Source organism: Mya arenaria, chromosome 4 (genome assembly GCF_026914265.1).
Source record: "Mya arenaria isolate MELC-2E11 chromosome 4, ASM2691426v1".
NCBI classification, from domain to species: Eukaryota; Metazoa; Mollusca; class Bivalvia; order Myida; family Myidae; genus Mya; species Mya arenaria.
The window spans coordinates 72,817,899-72,839,010 of NC_069125.1; the positions used below are offsets into that span (position 1 = coordinate 72,817,899).

General features: G+C 38.4%; 1 protein-coding gene across 17 annotated transcripts in view; it reads right to left on the reverse strand.

The window, feature by feature from the left end:
- The window catches only part of LOC128230542 (uncharacterized), an 81,812-nt gene that overhangs the window by 58,237 nt on the left and 2,463 nt on the right, over window positions 1-21,112 (reverse strand). For 10 of the 17 annotated variants that reach the window (XM_052942896.1, XM_052942900.1, XM_052942898.1 and 7 more), the window contains exons 2-3: window positions 7,890-7,974; window positions 5,390-5,446 (exon numbers count right to left, since the gene is read on the reverse strand). The gene's annotated coding sequence lies outside the window, so the exon portion shown is untranslated. Of the gene's footprint in view, window positions 1-5,389; window positions 5,447-6,551; window positions 6,606-7,889; window positions 7,975-21,112 lie in introns of all 17 variants that reach the window. The other 7 variants (XM_052942909.1, XM_052942907.1, XM_052942911.1 and 4 more) reach the window with 2 other exon arrangements.

The window sequence follows — 21,112 nt, forward strand, 5'->3', positions numbered from 1 at the left end:
TTGTTGTGTGTTACATATCCATATGTGAACATACCCTCCTTGGTTGTTTGTTGTGTGTTACATACCCATATGTGAACATACCCTCCGAGTTTGGTTTGTTGTGTATAACATACCCATATGTGGACATACCCTTCTTGTTTGGTTTGTTGTGTGTTACATATCCATATGTGAACATACCCTTCTTGTTTGGTTTGATGTGTGTTACATACCCATATGTGGACATACCCTCCTTGTTTGGTTTGTTGTGTGTTACATACCCATATGTGAACATACCCTTCTTGTTTGGTTTGTTGTGTGTTACATATCCATATGTGAACATACCCTCCTTGTTTGGTTTGTTGTGTATTACATACCCATATGTGAACATACCCTCCTTGTTTGGTTTGTTGTGTGTTACATACCCATATGTGACCATACCCTTCTTGTTTGGTTTGTTACGTGTTGCATACCCATATGTGGACATACCCTCCTTGTTTGGTTTGTTGTGTGTTACATACCCATATGTGGACATACCCTCCTTGTTTGGTTTGTTGTGTGTTACATACCGATATGTGGACATACCCTCCTTGTTTGGTTTGTTGTGTGTTACATACCCATATGTGGACATACCCTCCTTATTTGGTTTGTTGCGTGTTACATACCCATATGTGGACATACCCTCATTGTTTGGTTTGTTGTCTATTACATACCCATATGTGATTATACTCGCCTTGTTTGGTTTGTTGTGTGTTACATACCCATATGTGAACATACCCGCCTTGTTTGGTTTGTTGGGTGTTACATACCCATATGTGGACATACCCTTCTTGTCTGGTTTGTTGTGTGTTAAATACCCATATGTGGACATACCCTCCTTGTTTGGTTTGTTGTGTGTTACATACCCATATGTGGACATACCCTCCTTATTTGGTTTGTTGCGTGTTACATATCCATATGTGAACATACCCTCCTTGTTTGGTTTGTTGGGTGTTACATACCCATATGTGAACATACCCGCCTTGTTTGGTTTGTTGTGTGTTACATACCCATATGTGGACATACCTTCCTTGTTTGGTTTGTTGTGTGTTACATACCCATATGTGAACATACCCGCCTTGTTTGGTTTGTTGTGTGTTACATACCCATATGTGAACATACCCGCCTTGTTTGGTTTGTTGCGTGTTACATACCCATATGTGAACATACCCGCCTTGTTTGGTTTGTTGTGTGTTACATACCCATATGTGGACATACCCTTCTTGTTTGGTTTGTTGTGTGTTAAATACCCATATGTGGACATACCCTCCTTGTTTGGTTTGTTGTGTGTTACATACCCATATGTGGACATACCCTTCTTGTTTGGTTTGTTGTGTGTTACATACCCATATGTGGACATACCCTCCTTGTTTGGTTTGTTGTGTGTTACATACCCATATGTGAACATACCCGCCTTGTTTGGTTTGTTGTGTGTTACATACCCATATGTGGACATACCCTCCTTGTTTGGTTTGTTGTGTATTACATACCCATATGTGGACATACCCTCCTTGTTTGGTTTGTTGTGTGTTACATACCCATATGTGTATATACCCTTCTTGTTTGGTTTGTTGTGTGTTACATACCCATATGTGGACATACCTTCCTTGTTTGGTTTGTTGTGTGTTACATACCCATATGTGAACATACCCGCCTTGATTGGTTTGTTGTGTGTTACATACCCATATGTGAACATACTCGCCTTGTTTGGATTGTTGTGTGTTACATACCCATATGTGTATATACACTTCTTGTTTGGTTTGTTGGGTGTTACAGACCTATATGTGTATATACACCTCTTGTTTGGTTTGTTGTATGTTACATACCCATATGTGGACATACCCTCCTTGTTTGGTTTGTTGTGTGTTACATATCCATATGTGGACATATCCTAATTGTTTGATTTGTTGTGTGTTACATACCCATATGTGAACATACCCTTCTTGTTTGGTTTGTTGTGTGTTACATACCCATATGTGGACATACCTTCCTTGTTTGGTTTGTTGTGTATTACATACCCATATGTGGACATACCTTCCTTGTTTGGTTTGTTGTATGTTACATACCCATATGTGGACATACCCTCCTTGTTTGGTTTGTTGTGTGTTACATATCCATATGTGAACATACTCGCCTTGTTTGGTTTGTTGTGTGTTACATACCCATATGTGACCATACCCTTCTTGTTTGGTTTGTTACGTGTTACATATCCATATGTGAACATACCCTCCTTGTTTGGTTTGTTGTGTGTTACATACCCATATGTGGACATACCCTCCTTGTTTGGTTTGTTGTGTGTTACATACCCATATGTGGACATACCCTCCTTGTTTGGTTTGTTGTGTGTTACATACCCATATGTGGACATACCCTCCTTGTTTGGTTTGTTGTGTGTTACATACCCATATGTGGACATACCTTCCTTGTTTGGTTTGTTGTCTATTACATACCCATATGTGATTATACTCGCCTTGTTTGGTTTGTTGTGTGTTACATACCCATATGTGAACATACCCGCCTTGTTTGGTTTGTTGGGTGTTACATACCCATATGTGGACATACCCTTCTTGTCTGGTTTGTTGTGTGTTAAATACCCATATGTGGACATACCCTCCTTGTTTGGTTTGTTGTGTGTTACATACCCATATGTGGACATACCCTCCTTATTTGGTTTGTTGCGTGTTACATATCCATATGTGAACATACCCTCCTTGTTTGGTTTGTTGGGTGTTACATACCCATATGTGAACATACCCGCCTTGTTTGGTTTGTTGTGTGTTACATACCCATATGTGGACATACCTTCCTTGTTTGGTTTGTTGTGTGTTACATACCCATATGTGAACATACCCGCCTTGTTTGGTTTGTTGTGTGTTACATACCCATATGTGAACATACCCGCCTTGTTTGGTTTGTTGTGTGTTACATACCCATATGTGAACATACCCGCCTTGTTTGGTTTGTTGTGTGTTACATACCCATATGTGGACATACCCTCCTTGTTTGGTTTGTTGTGTGTTAAATACCCATATGTGGACATACCCTCCTTGTTTGGTTTGTTGTGTGTTACATACCCATATGTGGACATACCCTTCTTGTTTGGTTTGTTGTGTGTTACATACCCATATGTGGACATACCTTCCTTGTTTGGTTTGTTGTGTGTTACATACCCATATGTGAACATACCCGCCTTGTTTGGTTTGTTGTGTGTTACATACCCATATGTGGACATACCCTTCTTGTTTGGTTTGTTGTGTGTTAAATACCCATATGTGGACATACCCTTCTTGTTTGGTTTGTTGTGTGTTACATACCCATATGTGTATATACCCTTCTTGTTTGGTTTGTTGTGTGTTACATACCCATATGTGGACATACCTTCCTTGTTTGGTTTGTTGTGTGTTACATACCCATATGTGAACATACCCGCCTTGATTGGTTTGTTGTGTGTTACATACCCATATGTGAACATACTCGCCTTGTTTGGATTGTTGTGTGTTACATACCCATATGTGTATATACACTTCTTGTTTGGTTTGTTGGGTGTTACAGACCTATATGTGTATATACACCTCTTGTTTGGTTTGTTGTATGTTACATACCCATATGTGGACATACCCGCCTTGTTTGGTTTGTTGTGTGTTACATATCCATATGTGGACATATCCTAATTGTTTGATTTGTTGTGTGTTACATACCCATATGTGAACATACCCTTCTTGTTTGGTTTGTTGTGTGTTACATACCCATATGTGGACATACCTTCCTTGTTTGGTTTGTTGTGTATTACATACCCATATGTGGACATACCTTCCTTGTTTGGTTTGTTGTATGTTACATACCCATATGTGGACATACCCTCCTTGTTTGGTTTGTTGTGTGTTACATATCCATATGTGAACATACTCGCCTTGTTTGGTTTGTTGTGTGTTACATACCCATATGTGGACATAACCTTCTTGTTAGGTTTGTTGTGTGTTACATATCCATATGTGAACATACTCGCCTTGTTTGGTTTGTTGTGTGTTACATATCCATATGTGAACATACCTTCCTTGTTTGGTTTGTTGTGTATTACATACCCATATGTGGACATACCCTCCTTGTTTGGTTTGTTGTGTGTTACATACCCATATGTGGACATACCCTCCTTGTTTGGTTTGTTGTGTGTTACATACCCATATGTGGACATACCTTCCTTGTTTGGTTTGTTGTGTGTTACATATCCATATGTGGACATACCCTAATTGTTTGATTTGTTGTGTGTTACATATCCATATGTGAACATACTCGCCTTGTTTGGTTTGTTGTGTGTTACATAACCATATGTGGACATAACCTTCTTGTTAGGTTTGTTGTGTGTTACATATCCATATGTGAATATACTCGCCTTGTTTGGTTTGTTGTGTGTTACATATCCATATGTGAACATACCTTCCTTGTTTGGTTTGTTGTGTATTACATACCCATATGTGGACATACCCTCCTTGTTTGGTTTGTTGTGTGTTACATACCCATATGTGGACATACCCTCCTTGTTTGGTTTGTTGTATGTTACATACCCATATGTGGACATACCCTCCTTGTTTGGTTTGTTGTGTGTTACATACCCATATGTGAACAAACCCTTCTTGTTTGGTTTGTTGTGTGTTACATACCCATATGTGGACATACCTTCCTTGTTTGGTTTGTTGTATATTACATACCCATATGTGAACATACCTTCCTTGTTTGGTTTGTTGTGTATTACATACCCATATGTGGACATAACCTTCTTGTTTGGTTTGTTGTGTGTTACATACCCATATGTAGACATACTCTTCTTGTTTGGTTTGCTGTGTGTTACTTTCATACCCATATGTGGACATACCCTCCTTGTTTGGTTTGTTGTGTGTTACATATCCATATGTGAACATACCCTCCTTGTTTGGTTTGTTTTGTGTTACATATCCATATGTGAACATACCCTCCTTGTTTGGTTTGTTGCGTGTTACATATCCATATGTGTATATACCCTTCTTGTTTGGTTTGTTGTGTGTTACATACCCATATATGAACATACCCGCCTTGTTTGGTTTGTTGTATGTTACATATCCATATGTGAACATACCCTCCTTGTTTGGTTTGTTGTGTGTTTCATACCCATATGTGAACATACCCTTCTTGTTTGGTTTGTTGTGTGTTACATACCCATATGTGAACATACCCATCTTGTTTGGTTAATCCTGTCTTACAAACTGATATTTGCATCTATGCTGTTCTCATTAGCATGACAAATTGCTTAAAACTGTTCCAAGTGTTTATGTCTGCCTCTCAGGCTTAAAGCTCTAATATGCTTGAGTGTTTCTTTTAAAACTGACAAAATCTTACATACTTCAAGTTTCACTTGTCGGGCTCACAGGGTCTATACCACTGTACTCATGGATTCTCTCTGGAAGAAAAAAAAGATTATTTGTTGTATTTTTACACGAGGGCATATTTGACTTTTTAAAGTACATTTACTTACAAAGTAAATTACATGAAAAAAGGCTGTCATTGCCCTGTTCTGCTCAACAAAATTTTTAATAATAATGACAATAAAAAATGTCCTAAGCAAGGCTAGGAACATGCCAACACAACTATTTAATGTCAGCATAAGTGTCTTAAGTCAAATTATTGAAATCCATTGTATTGCTCAGTTGGAAAAGGGAAAGAACTCAAAAAGGTATTTAAGTCAGAGTTATGGAACACATGATGTCATTTTTTTTTTTAACACATGTATCAAGTTTCATGTTATTAATAATGTTTTTCCCAGGTTGTGCCTCTTCTGGCAAGGCCAAGGTAATGCCTCATTAAAAACAACAACAACATTAACAACAACAACAACAACAACAAAGAAAACAACAACAGATAAAATTTCAATTAATCTTGATATAAAGCTTGTATATTTAAATATCAAGTTAAAAATCCCTATTCTACAGTGTTTGGTTTAAGGACGCTGGGGGCCTTTCAAGCAACAAAAACCCTAATTAACACAAAAAAAATCTGTTGTTGTGTTTGCCTGATAATACTTGAAGGTATTAAATTTGTATCAATTTTCAAAGAATAAAGACATACTGAGTTCTGTGATAAGATAATTGAACCATTCTGTCATGATTTTAGGAAATGTACCCTGGGTAAATAGTAGACTGATAGTTTCCATGGCAACAATATGTAAATTTTCCATGACAGATGGTGCGATATCTATGGAGAGATTTAGCATGCATCTATTTATCTGGCAGTAAATTTTAGAAATCGATTCAATCTGCACTGGAATAAAGGGACGCCTGAAACTTGGGAATGGAATGGGAGACTGAAAAAAACTCACAAACTGAAATATTCCTCCCACAAACATATATATGTGTACATGTATATCCATTCTTTGTACTTTGAAACTCTCAACAGTATCAAGCAAATTATATTTAAATAAAGGAAAAAAGTCACTATTAAAGTGTAAATAAAATGAGAACATTATGATGCTTTGATATCAAGTTTTCAACTTCAATAATCTTTGTTACCTGCAGAAAAATAAACTATCTCTTCTTTGATGGAGTGTATTAGAAGCCAACTTCCTAAAATAATAAATCAGGACAGTGAAAGAAAGTGGTAATCATGAATCTATTTTGTTGTTTCTCTAAGCTATTATTTTTCTGACATTTGCAACATTATAAAGACGCAAACACTGATCATGTTGAGAGAATAGCTTCCTTCCGAGTTTGCCTTTCGCTAATGTCTATTTCAATACTTTACATTTCCTACCATTACCATAACAACAAAACAGTGCTACACACATCGGCCCCTAAGCATCAATTACAGTAATCAATCTATGAAAATTAAGCCGTTGTCACCAAACTAGACAAAGAAATCAAATCCTACTGCCTCCGACAGAACTTGGGTCAAAAGCACAATTTCTTAAAGTTTCTGGGCTACATTAACCATTAAATCAATACAGTGTTTCTTATTGGTGACACAGCCCCATAACCCCTTATGAGTTTCTTTGTTCAGGATTTAATAACCCAACTTACTGAGGAGGGTACACAAAGAAGGGGCACGCGTCAGCTGTAATCTAAACTCAGTCAAGTATATCGCCATAATTAGATGGTATATTTACTTGCAAATACATTGTAATGTTAATGCCTTATCCCAAATTTTGATAATGCATCGTAACAACGTCACCTGGTTTGCTTACAGCTGCTTGTACACGGGGCACGCGACTCCTAATATCTATCATCATATAAATGCACATAAAGCTGGAAATTTGCTATAATTTATAAATCACTCATCTGTACAAATTACTTGAGTGGTGTTGGATGAACATTATTATAAAAGCCACCTAGCTTCCAACATTTATCAGATTTATAACATTAATGACTGTAGATTTGAAATGAGTATCTCATTAGATACTGTGAGGGTGAATAGTGACAAAGTTAGGGGATATTTATTATATAAAGAGACCTATTGGACTCAAAGGGTGACAACACCCAACAACCTTATATATATTATATCAAATTGATACTGCTGCAGAGATGTTTAAATGTCTGCTGTATGTTTAATCCACACAAAATTGATGTCCATCATTACTAATGCTAATGACAATAATAAATTGCTTAAATAACACACTTTTTTTCAGATTTTTTTTCTAGATTAATGTATAACAGACATTATAATTATTTGAACAGCAATATATGCAGAGATGTTTAAATGATTAATTCCACACAAAATTGATGTCCAGCATTACTAATGCTAATGACAATTATAAAATGCTTGAAAATTTAACAGATTAATAGATAAAAGGCATTACATTTGAACAGCAATATTTCAGAAAATGCAAAAACCTTTTTACTGGAAGCTCTCACCTGAAGCAGGGGAAGCAACTCAAACCAAGCCCATGTCCATCCTGCTCCCTTTTCCTACCTATTAAAGTCTGCGGCTTAATTTGGGCTGAAAATTAGAACTAAATTGGTCAATGGAAGTTTATCGGGCATCAATGATTTTTTTGGAATTAAATGAAGATCAAGAGTGTAATAATTCTGTTTTAATATCATTTCTGTCAGAATGGTAACAAACTCAAAAATAGTAAAACTCAAAATAAGGTAAATATGAGAAAGTATAGGCCATAAATCTTGAGTAATGTGTATAGTCAAATGTAATGAGCTATTTGGTGACACCATGTTATCGATATAAAATTGCATAATATAGAAGTTTAGATCAATTCAATTTATTCTTGCATTTATTACCATGAATGCAGAAATTTAGAGGTGTAAGTAATGTAAGCAGATTTTTCTAAATTCAGAGTCACTTTTACTTTTTCATCAATATGTTAAAAGACCAATGCAGCATCAATATACTGTGCAATAATACTGCTTCTGCAGTTAACAATAATATTTCTGTTTTGGGACATTATTCATACACAATCATGTTAAACCATGATTTCATTAAATATTTAAAACATAGAGGGCATATTTCTATCTCTGGCAGCTGCACGCTCTCATGCAAAGGAAAGCACACATCATGTAAGAGATATAGCAGTCTACAACCATGTCTACATAAAATCTATTTTGTTTAATTAAGAGCAAATCTTAAAGGTATATCTTTGGGAATCCGATCAAATTTTACTTTTAATAAAATATTGAAAACAGATCAATAATAAAAAAAATAATAAAATATTTTCAAACTATGGGAAAATGTTCACATTTTGGCTTTATTTATAGCTCATTTTTTTTGACTCGTCTGTTTTGTTATTTTCATCCATGTTACATTTATTAATTCAATTTATTACAAAATAAAGAATCTAAATGGGACGATTAATTCTAGAGAGAGTTGGGAAATTTATTATTTTTTAAAAGAATAGAAATTGGGTCAAAATGGTCTAAAATCATGCAAAGATGCAACTGTTTAGGTTGATTTTTAACTATCATCAATCATTTGAAACATTAGTGGACAGATATTTCCCTTGTGGATGAACAAATTCATGTTATTCTCCACATAACTAACTTCTCAATCGTCATTGCTGGTGGAAATATTCATAGTATTCCCCATAAGACTTATCATTGTGGATGGACAGATTCATAGTATTCCCCACAATAGATAACTTTAATATCATTGTGAATGGACAGATTCGTGGTATTCCCCACAATAGATAACTTATCACTGTGGAAGGACGTATTAATGGTATTCCCCAAAATAGATAACCAATCACTGAGGATGGAAAGATTCATAGTATTCCCCAGAATAGATAACTTATCACTGTGGAAGGACATATTCATGGTATTCCCCATAATAGATAACTTTAATATCATTGTGAATGGACAGATTCGTGGTATTCCCAACAATAGTTACTTATCATTGTGGATGGACAGATTCATAGTATTCCCACAATAGATAACTTATCATTGTGGATGGACAGATTCAAAGTATTCCCACAATAGATAACTTATCATTGTGGATGGACAGATTCATGGTATTCCCACAATAGATAACTTATCATTATGGATGGACAGATTCATAGTATTCCCACAATAGATAACTTATCATTGTGGATGGACAGATTCATAGTATTCCCACAATAGATAACTTATCATTGTGGATGGACAGATTCATAGTATTCCCACAATAGATAACTTATCATTGTGAATGGACAGATTCGTGGTATTCCCCACAATAGTTACTTATCATTGTGGATGGACAGATTCATAGTATTCCCACAATAGATAACTTATCATTGTGGATGGACAGATTCATAGTATTCCCACAATAGATAACTTATCATTGTGGATGGACAGATTCATGGTATTCCCACAATAGATAACTTATCATTGTGAATGGACAGATTCATAGTACGTATTCCCACAATAGATAACTTATCATTGTGGATGGACAGATTCTTGGTATTCCCACAATAGATAACTTATCATTGTGGATGGACAGATTCATAGTATTCCCACAATAGATAACTTTAATATCATTGTGAATGGACAGATTCATAGTATTCCCCACAATAGATAACTTATCATTGTGGATGGACAGATTCATTGTTTTCCCCACATAGATAACTTATCATTGTGAATGGACAGATTCATTGTTTTCCCCACATAGATAACTTATCATTGTGGATGGACAGATTCATGGTATTTCCCACAATAGATCACTTTAATATCATTGTGGATGGACATATTTATGGTTTTCCCCACAATAGATAACTTATCATTGTGGATGGACATATTCATGCTATTCCCAATGTTGATAACTTATTATTTTGGATGGATAGATTCATGGTATTCCCTACTATTGATAACTTATCATTGTGGATGGACATACTCATGGTATTCCTCACAATAGATAACTTATCATTGTGAATGGACATACTCATGGTATACCCCACAATAGATAACTTATCCATGACTGTGGATGGACATAATCTTGGTATACCCCACAACAGATAACTTATCATTGTTGATTGACAGATTCATTGTATTCACCACAATGGATGACTAATCATTGCGGATGGACAGATTCATTGTTTTCCCCACATAGATAACTTATCATTGTGGATGGACAGATTCGTGGTATTCCCCACAATAGATAACTTATCATTGTGGATGGACAGATTCATGGTATTCTCCACATAGATAACTTATCATTGTGGATGGACAGATTCATGGTATTCCCCACAATAGATAACTTATCATTATGGATGGACAGAGTCATTGTTTTCCCACAATAGATAACTTATCATTGTGAATGGACAGATTCATAGTACGTATTCCCACAATAGATAACTTATCATTGTGGATGGACAGATTCTTGGTATTCCCACAATAGATAACTTATCATTGTGGATGGACAGATTCATAGTATTCCCACAATAGATAACTTTAATATCATTGTGAATGGACAGATTCATAGTATTCCCCACAATAGATAACTTATCATTGTGGATGGACAGATTCATTGTTTTCCCCACATAGATAACTTATCATTGTGAATGGACAGATTCATTGTTTTCCCCACATAGATAACTTATCATTGTGGATGGACAGATTCATGGTATTTCCCACAATAGATCACTTTAATATCATTGTGGATGGACATATTTATGGTTTTCCCCACAATAGATAACTTATCATTGTGGATGGACATATTCATGCTATTCCCAATGTTGATAACTTATTATTTTGGATGGATAGATTCATGGTATTCCCTACTATTGATAACTTATCATTGTGGATGGACATACTCATGGTATTCCTCACAATAGATAACTTATCATTGTGAATGGACATACTCATGGTATACCCCACAATAGATAACTTATCCATGACTGTGGATGGACATAATCTTGGTATACCCCACAACAGATAACTTATCATTGTTGATTGACAGATTCATTGTATTCACCACAATGGATGACTAATCATTGCGGATGGACAGATTCATTGTTTTCCCCACATAGATAACTTATCATTGTGGATGGACAGATTCATGGTATTCCCCACAATAGATAACTTATCATTGTGGATGGACAGATTCATGGTATTCTCCACATAGATAACTTATCATTGTGGATGGACAGATTCATGGTATTCCCCACAATAGATAACTTATCATTATGGATGGACAGATTCATTGTTTTCCCCACATTGATAACTTATCATTGTGGATGGACAGATTAATGGTATTCCACATATAGATAACTTATCATTGTAAATGGAAAGATTCATTGTATTCTGCACATATATCACTACTATTGTGGATGGACAGATTCATGGTAATGAACTCATTTATAACTTATCAAATAGGATTGATAGATTTATGGTATTTCATGGTTTTTCAAACATTGACAACTTCTTGTGGAATGAAAGAATGATGATGAATGTTCACAAAGCAACAAATAAAATTTACATCGGAAAAATGGATGACATTTTTTTACAATGCTAAAATTTCTTAAGCATTATTGGAACTAGTAGCAGATTTGCCTTGCAAAACCTATGAAAAAATATTTAAAAAATATGTTTAATTTGTTTATTTGTCATTTATATCAAACAAATTTGTTAACTTTACAAGGTAATTCATGTTGCCTTTTGATGCTCTGCATTAATGATAATTATTGTTTATTTTTAAAACTGCCCCTTTTATGCATTTAGAACCATTTACCATTCCTGGAAAACAAGAAGAACTAGTCACCCATGAAGCTTTGGACTGCTCAAATTTTCTCGAATATCACAAGTGTAGCCAGTTAAAGTAACTTACTTTATTTAGCAAAATTGCTTACTTAAACTTGATTTTACAAAACAAACAATAATTTATCATGATTATGATAATTTCCTTTAAAAAGTATCAGAACTCAGTATGTGAATATTCCACGAATTATACAAAAAAAAAAGTGTGCTTAACTTGATCCTGTTATATGGGACTTAAGAAGATTGTTCCAGAAATTACTTGTAAAAATATAAGAAAAATGAAATGAATGAAAATCCTCAGTTTCCAGAACAATGTCAAAATAAGAAGGATCCAAGAACAAAAAGAACACATCAGAAACAAGACAAGTATTTGGCATCAGTCACATATTGATTGATAACCTAATAGGGGCATTAGTGTGCCTGTTGCTTATACGTAGATAAGTGTTATTTTATGCTAAAGATAGAATTTTAATTCACGTCATGAACAGTTTGGATCCGCAATCCCATTCCGGAAACGCAAGTCTTATTCCATGTCGACTTTAATGGTTTTTCCAATGAAGTTTATTACATTGGGTCTGTAATATTGGATTTCTGACGATATCTAATAGACTAGTAGCCTTTTTGTGACAATATCAAGTTCATTTATTTTCTAGAGAGCAATTCGTCACCTTAGTGCAAAAACATATTATCTGCTTCTATTTCTATATGCAGTTATTGAGTTATTGCACAAAGGTAACGAATTGGAACAAAGCATAGATTTTATTTTCAATGTTTTATGGTGTTTATTATTCTTTATAATGGTACAGCTAATCCAATTCAATATACATTTAAACACAAACTTTCTGTCTCCCATGTCTTAAAAATGTTTTTTGGGGGATTTAGATATATTTCATAAAATACCAAATGAAATTAAATAAATTTGTGAAATATTCAAACTTACAGAAATGACTTTTAAATGAAGATATAGGTTTATTTCTTAGACAATGGTATTCCCTATATGCTTTACACGTCTGGTTAAGAATATAAACTTTACATTATAATAAAAACAAATTGGTTTTTCAGGTTTGAAAATTTTATAATGGAACTATTAGTTATGATTATTTTTTCTCAAAAATTATCTCCTACAGCTAAAGACAGTACATCATTTTCTTAACTTTAATACACATTTAACGCAGTAATTGATATAAATTTCAATCAACTTGTCCATCCCCCAAACCCCCGGGATGGCTTCAAGTGCCACATTTACAACGGGACTTTTACTTTCAGCTATAAAATCAATTTCATCATCAGAAAAACATCATCTATTTCTAACAACCTTTAGCAAATATCTGAGTAAAACTGTCATCAAATATCATCAAATATATGAAGTTCTTCTTACATCTTCCAGCTATTAGTTTTCTAATTTGGTTTCCTAACAGTGCTGGCTAATGTTGTTTGCAGTGACATTTCTTGAAAAGGTTGACATACCGACTTGTTTAAAGGAACTTGGCTTTTTTTGAGACCCATGAGTTTGATGTATTCAATGCAAATTATACACTGTACAGAAAGATACAATAAAATATGCCCTGAATAAATGTAAATCCACGTTCTCCTGGAATAGTATATTTTTTTTCAATAAAATTTCATATCCTAAAACAAATGTTTGAGGTCATTGTTAATTGACCAATCAAATTGCTTTGGTGACTCCACAATTCAATCTTATTCATTGAACAAATGTGCCCTTACAGTATTGTTTCAAGGTGTTCAAGGTGTTGACATATGGTCCCCTCATTTCTTGTGAGCTCAGTAAAATCTAGGACACAACCAACAAAATCATTTATATTTGAAAGAGTATAAGCAAGAATGTGAATACAACATCAAAACATTCCCATGTATTCAAAAGAAAAGTAGTCTGATAATTGTTGTTTGTAAGTCCATCAAAATTTCTTGATACAGGATACTACAGGAACAACAAAAGATGTGACTTTACTGGTAAAGAAATAGGTTAGACACCTGACTGAGTATGTACCTGTGAACAATGCCTGATACATTCTGAACATGTACCTGTGGACTGTGTCTGAAACACTGCGCTTTGCCTATCACATTGTGTACAAGTACCTGTTGAATGTGCCTGACACATTGTGGACCTGTGGACTGTGCCTGTAACATTGTATATGTGTAGTTGCAGTCTGTGCCTGACACCTTGTGTACTTGCAGACTGTGTCTGACACCTTGTCTACTTGCAGGCTGTGCCTGCCACATTGTGTACTTGCAGGCTGTGCCTGACACCTTGTGTACTTGCAGACTGTGTCTGACACCTTGTCTACTTGCAGGCTGTGCCAGACACCTTGTGTACTTGCAGACTGTGCATGACACCTTGTCTACTTGCAGGCTGTGCCCGACACCTTGTGTACTTGCAGACTGTGCCTGACACCTTATGTACTTGCAGGCTGTGTCTGACACCTTGTCTACTTGCAGGCTGTGCCTGATACCTTGTGTACTTGCAGACTGTGTCTGACACCTTGTCTACTTGCAGACTGTGCCTGACACATTGTGTACTTGCAGACTGTGCCTGACACCTTGTGTACTTGCAGACTGTGTCTGACACCTTGTGTACTTGCAGACTGCGCCTGACACCCTGAGTACTTGCAGACTGTGTCTGACACCATGAGATCCTGTGGACTGTGCCTGTTACATTGTGCATGTGTATTTGCATACTGTGCCTGACACATTGTGGACCTGTGGACTGTGCCTGTAACATTGTGTATGTGTACTTACAGACTCTGCCTGACAACATTGTGTACTTGCAGACTGTACCTGACACCTTGTGTACTTGCAGACTGTGTCTGACACATTGTGTACCTTTAGAGTGTACCAGACACATTTTGTACTTGCAGACTGTGTCTGACACATTGTGTACATGCAGGCTGTGCCTGACACATTGTGTACTTGCAGACTGTACCTGACACCTTGTGTAATTGCAGACTGTACCTGATACTTTGTGTACTTGCAGGCTGTGTCTGACACATTGTGTACTTGCAGACTGTGCTTGACACATTGTGTACTTACAGACTGTCTAACACATTGTGTACTTGCAGACTGTGCCTGCCACATTATGTACTTGTGTCTGACACATTGGGTACTTGCAGACTGTGCCTGCCACATTGTGTACTTGCAGACTGTGCCTGACATAGTGTGTACTTGCAGACTGTGCCTGACACATTGTGTACTTGCAGACTGTGCCTGCCACATTATGTACTTGTGTCTGACATATTGGGTACATGCAGACTGTGCCTGCCACATTGTGTACTTGCAGACTGTGTCTGACACATTGTGTACTTGCAGACTACGCCTGACACATTGTGTACTTGCAGACTGTGCCTGACACGTTGAGGATCTGTGGACTGTGCCTGTTACATTGTACATATGTGTACTTGCAAACAGTGCCTGACACATTGTGTTCTTGCAAACTGTGCCTGACAATGTGTACCTGTAACATAATGTACATGTACCAGTAGACTGTGCTGGACACACTGTGTACTTGTGGAGTGTGCCGGACACACTGTGTACCAGCGTGCTGTGTCTGCCACAATATGTACCTGTGTGCTGTGTCTGCCACAGTGTGTACCTGTGCTGTGCCTTAAACAGTGTGCACCTGTGTGCTTTGCCTTAGTGTGAACCGCTTTGCTGGGTATGCCACATTGTGTACCTGTGCTGTTGCTGCCACAATGTGTTCCTGTGGTGTGGCTGCCAAGTTGTGTACCTGACACACTGTGTATCTGTGAGCAGTGTCTGCCACAGAGTGTACATGTGTGCTGTAGCTGCAGCATTGTGGACATGTGTGCTGTGGCTGCCATATTGTGAACCATTGTGTGCTTGACACAGTGTGTACACAGTTGCTGTGCCTGACACAGTGTGTACCTGTGCTGTGCCTGACACACTGTGTTTCTGTGCTGTATCTGCCACATTGTGTACCTGTGTGCTGTGTATGCCACATTGTGTACCTGTGTGCTCTGTCTGCCACATTGTGTACCTGTGTGCTGTGTATGCCACATTGTGAACTTGGGTGCTGTGCCTCCCACATTGTGTATCTGTGTGCTGTGTATGCCACATTATGTACATGTGTGCTGTGCCTCCCACATTGTGTATCTGTGTGCTGTGTATGCCACATTATGTACAAGTGTGCTGTGTATGCCACATTATGAACCTGTGTGCTGTGCCTGCCACATTATGTACCTGTGTGCTGTCACTGCCACAGTATGTACCCATTTTCTCTGTCTGCTACATTGTGAACCTGTGTGTTGTGCCTGCCACATTGTGTACCTGTGTGATGTGTATGCCACATTATTTACATGTGTGCTTTGCCTGCCACATTGTGTATCTGTGTGCTGTGTATGGCACATTGTGTACCTGTTTGCTGTGCCTGCCACATTGTGTACCTGTGTGTTGTCTCTGCCACATTGTGTACCTGTGTGTTGTTTTTGCCACATTGTGTACTTGTGTGCTGTGTATGCCACATTGTGTACCTGTGTGCTGTGCCTGCCACATAATGAACCTGCGTGCTGTGCCTGCCACATTGTGTACCTGTGTGTTGTCTCTGCTACATTGTGTACCTGTGTGCTGTGTATGCCACATTGTGAACCTGTGTGTTGTCTCTGCCACATTGTGTACCTGTGTGTTGTCTCTGCCACATTGTGTACCTGTGTGCTGTTTCTGCCTCATTGTGTACTTGTGTGATGTGTCTGCCACATTGTGTACCTGTGTGCTGTGTCTGCCACATTGTGTATCTGTGTGGTGTCTCTGCCACATTGTGTACCTGTGTGCTGTCTCTGCCACATTGTGTATCTGTGTGCTGTGCCTGCCACATTATGTACCTGCATGCTGTGCCTGCCACATTGTGTACCTGTGTGCTGTCTCTGCCACATTATGTACCTGCATGCTGTGCCTGCCACATTGTGTACCTGTGTGCTGTCTCTGCCACATTGTGTACCTGTGTGCTGTGCCTGCCACATTGTGTACCTGTGTGTTGTCTCTGCCACATTGTGTACCTGTGTGTTCTCGATGCCATATTGTGTACATGTGTGTTGTCTCTGCCACATTGTGTACTTGCGTGCTGTGCCTGCCACATTGTGTACCTTTGTGCGGTTCCTGTCACATTGTGTACCTGCTTGCTGTGCCTGCCACATTGTGTACCTGTGTGCTGTGTATGCCACATTGTGTACCTGTGTGCTGTGCCTGCCAAATTGTGTACCTGTGTGCTGACTCTACCACATTGTGTACCTGCTTGCTGTGCCTGCCACATTGTGTACCTGTGTGCTGTGTATGCCACATTGTGTATCTGTGTGCTGTGTCTGCCACATTGTGTACCTGTGTACTGCCTCTGCCACATTGTGTACTTGCGTGCTGTGCTTGTCACATTGTGTACCTGCGTGGTGTGTCTGTCACATTGTGTACCTGCGTGCTGTGCCTGCCAAATTGTGTACCTGTGTGCTGTGTATGCCACATTGTGTACTTGTGTGCTGTGCCTGCCACATTGTGTACCTGTGTGCTGTACCTGTCACATTGTGTAACTGTGTGCTGTGCCTGCCACATTGTGTACCTGCGTGCTGTGCCTGCCACATTGTCTACCTGCTTGCTGTGCCTGCCACATTGTGTACCTGTGTGCTGTGTATGCCACATTGTGTACCTGTGTGTTGGGTATGCCACATTGTGTACCTGTGTGCTGTGCCTGCCACATTGTGTAATTGTGTGCTTTGTATGCCACATTATGTACCTGCGTGCTGTGCCTGCCACATTGTGTACCTGTGTGCTGTCTCTGCCACATTATGTACCTGCGTGCTGTGCCTGCCACATTGTGTACCTGTGTGCTGTGTATGCCACATTGTGTACCTGTGTGCTGTCTCTGCCACATTGTGTACCTATGTGTTGTTTCTGCCACATTGTATACATGTGTGCTGTGTATGCCACATTATGTACCTGCGTGCTGTGCCTGCCACATTGTGTACCTGTGTGTTGTCTCTGCCACATTGTGTACCTGTGTGCTGTGACCGACATATTGTGTACCTTTATGCTGTGCTTGACACGTTGTGTAACTGTTTTGTCAACACAATGTGTACTGTACCTGTGTGATATGTCTGACATGTTGTGTACTTGTGTGATCTCATACAGAGAGCATTGTGCTATCTGTTCGGATCTGATACAGACACCATGGGGGTATCTGGTGGAATCTGATACAGAAAGCATTGTGCTATCTGATTGGATCTGATACATAAAGCTTTGTGATACCTGTTGGGATCTCATACAGCTAGCATTGTGATATCTTTTGGGATCTCATACAGTGAGCATTGTGATATCATACAACGAACGTTGAACTATCTGACGGGATCTCATACAGAAAGTATTGCCCTCTCTTGTGGGATCTCATACAAAAAGCATTGTACTTTCTGTTGAGAACATACAGAAAGCAGTGTGATTTAATTAATGGTGGGATTTCAAACAGAAAGCAGTGTGATATAATTTATGGTGGGATCTCATACAGAAAGCACTGCATTATCATGAGGGATCTCATACAGCAAGCTTTGTGCTATCTGGTGGGATCTCATACAGAAAGCATTGCCCTATCTGTTGAGATCTCATACAGAAAGCAGTGTGATATAATTAATGGTGGGATCTCCTACATAAAGCATTGCACTATCTGGTGGGATCTCAAACAGAAAGTATTGCACTATCTGGTGGAATCTCACACAGTGAGCATTGCGCTATGTGGTGGTATCTCATACAGAAAGCACTGCACTATCTGGTAGGATCTCATACAGAAAGTTTCACATCATTTGGTGGGATCTCATACAGAAAGCACTGCACTATCTGGTTGGATCTCATACAGAAAGCACTGCACTATCTGGTTGGATCTCATACAGAAAGCACTGCACTATCTGCTTGGATCTCATACAGAAAGCACTGCACTTTCTGGTTGGATCTCAGAAAGCACTGCACTATCTGGTGGGATCTCATACAGAAAGCATTGTGCTTTCTGGTGGGATCTCATACAGAAAGCACTTTACTATCTGGTTGGATGTCTTACAGAAGGCATTGCCTTTTCTTGTGGGATCTCATACAGAAAGCATTGCCTTATCTGGTGGGATCTCATATAGAAAGCACTTCACTATCTGGTTGGATCTCATACAGAAAGCACTACAATATCTGGTTGGATCTCATACAGAAAGCACTGCACTATCTGGTGGGATCTCATACAGAAAGCATTGCACTATCTGGTGGGATCTCATACAGAAAGTAATGCACTATCTGGTGGGATCTCATACAGAAAGCACTGCACTATCTGGTTGGATCTCATACAGAAAGCACTGCACTATCTGGTTGGATCTCATACAGAAAGCACTGCATTATCTGGTGGGATCTCATACGGAAAGCATTGCCCTATCTGGTTGGATCTCATACAGAAAGCACTGCATTATCTGGTGGGATCTCATACGGAAAGCATTGCCCTATCTGTTGAGATCTCATACAGAAAGCAGTGTGATATAATTAATGGTGGGATCTCCTACAGAAAGCATTGCACTATCTGGTGGGATCTCAAACAGAAAGTATTGCACTATCTGGTGGAATCTCACACAGTGAGCATTGCGCTATGTGGTGGTGTCTCATACAGAAAGCACTGCACTATCTGGTGGGATCTCATACAGAAAGTCTCACATCATTTGGTGGGATCTCATACAGAAAGCACTGCACTATCTGGTTGGATCTCATACAGAAAGCACTGCACTATCTGGTTGGATCTCATACAGAAAGCACTGCACTATCTGCTTGGATCTCATACAGAAAGCACTGCACTTTCTGGTTGGATCTCAGAAAGCACTGCACTATCTGGTGGGATCTCATACAGAAAGCATTGTGCTTTCTGGTGGGATCTCATACAGAAAGCACTTCACTATCTGGTTGGATGTCTTACAGAAGGCATTGCCTTTTCTTGTGGGATCTCATACAGAAAGCATTGCCTTATCTGGTGGGATCTCATATAGAAAGCACTTCACTATCTGGTTGGATCTCATACAGAAAGCACTACAATATCTGGTTGGATCTCATACAGAAAGCACTGCACTATCTGGTGGGATCTCATACAGAAAGCATTGCATTATCTGGTGGGATCTCATACAGAAAGTAATGCACTATCTGGTGGGATCTCATACAGAAAGCATTGCACTATCTGGTTGGATCTCATACAAAAAGTATGCCTTATATGGTGGGATCTCATACAGAAAGCACTACAATATCTGGTTGGATCTCATACAGAAAGCACTGCATTATCTGGTGGGATCTCATACAGAAAGAACTGCACTATCTGGTTGGATCTCATACAGAAAGCACTGCATTATCTGGTGGGATCTCATACAGAAAGCATTGCACTATCGGCATGGATCTCATACAGAAAGCATTGCATTATCTGGTGGGATCTCATACAGAAAATACTGTGCTATCTGGTTGGATCTCATACAGAAAGCATTGCAATATCTGGTAGGATCTAATACAGAAAGCACTGCACTATCTGGTTTGATCTCATACAGAAAGCACTGCACTATCTGGTTGGATTTCATATTGAAAGCATTGCACTGTCTGGTGGGATCTCATACAGAAAGTACTGCACTATCTGGTGGGATCTCATACAGAAAGCATTGCACTATCTGGTTGGATCTCATACAAAAAGTATGCCTTATATGGTGGGATCTCATACAGAAAATACTGTGCTATCTGGTTGGATCTCATACAGGAAGCACTGCACTATCTGGTTGGATCTCATACAGAAAGCACTGCACTATCTGGTTGGATCTCATACAGAAAGCACTGCACTATCTGGTGGGATTTCATATCGAAAGCATTGCACTATCTGGTGGGATCTCATACAGAAA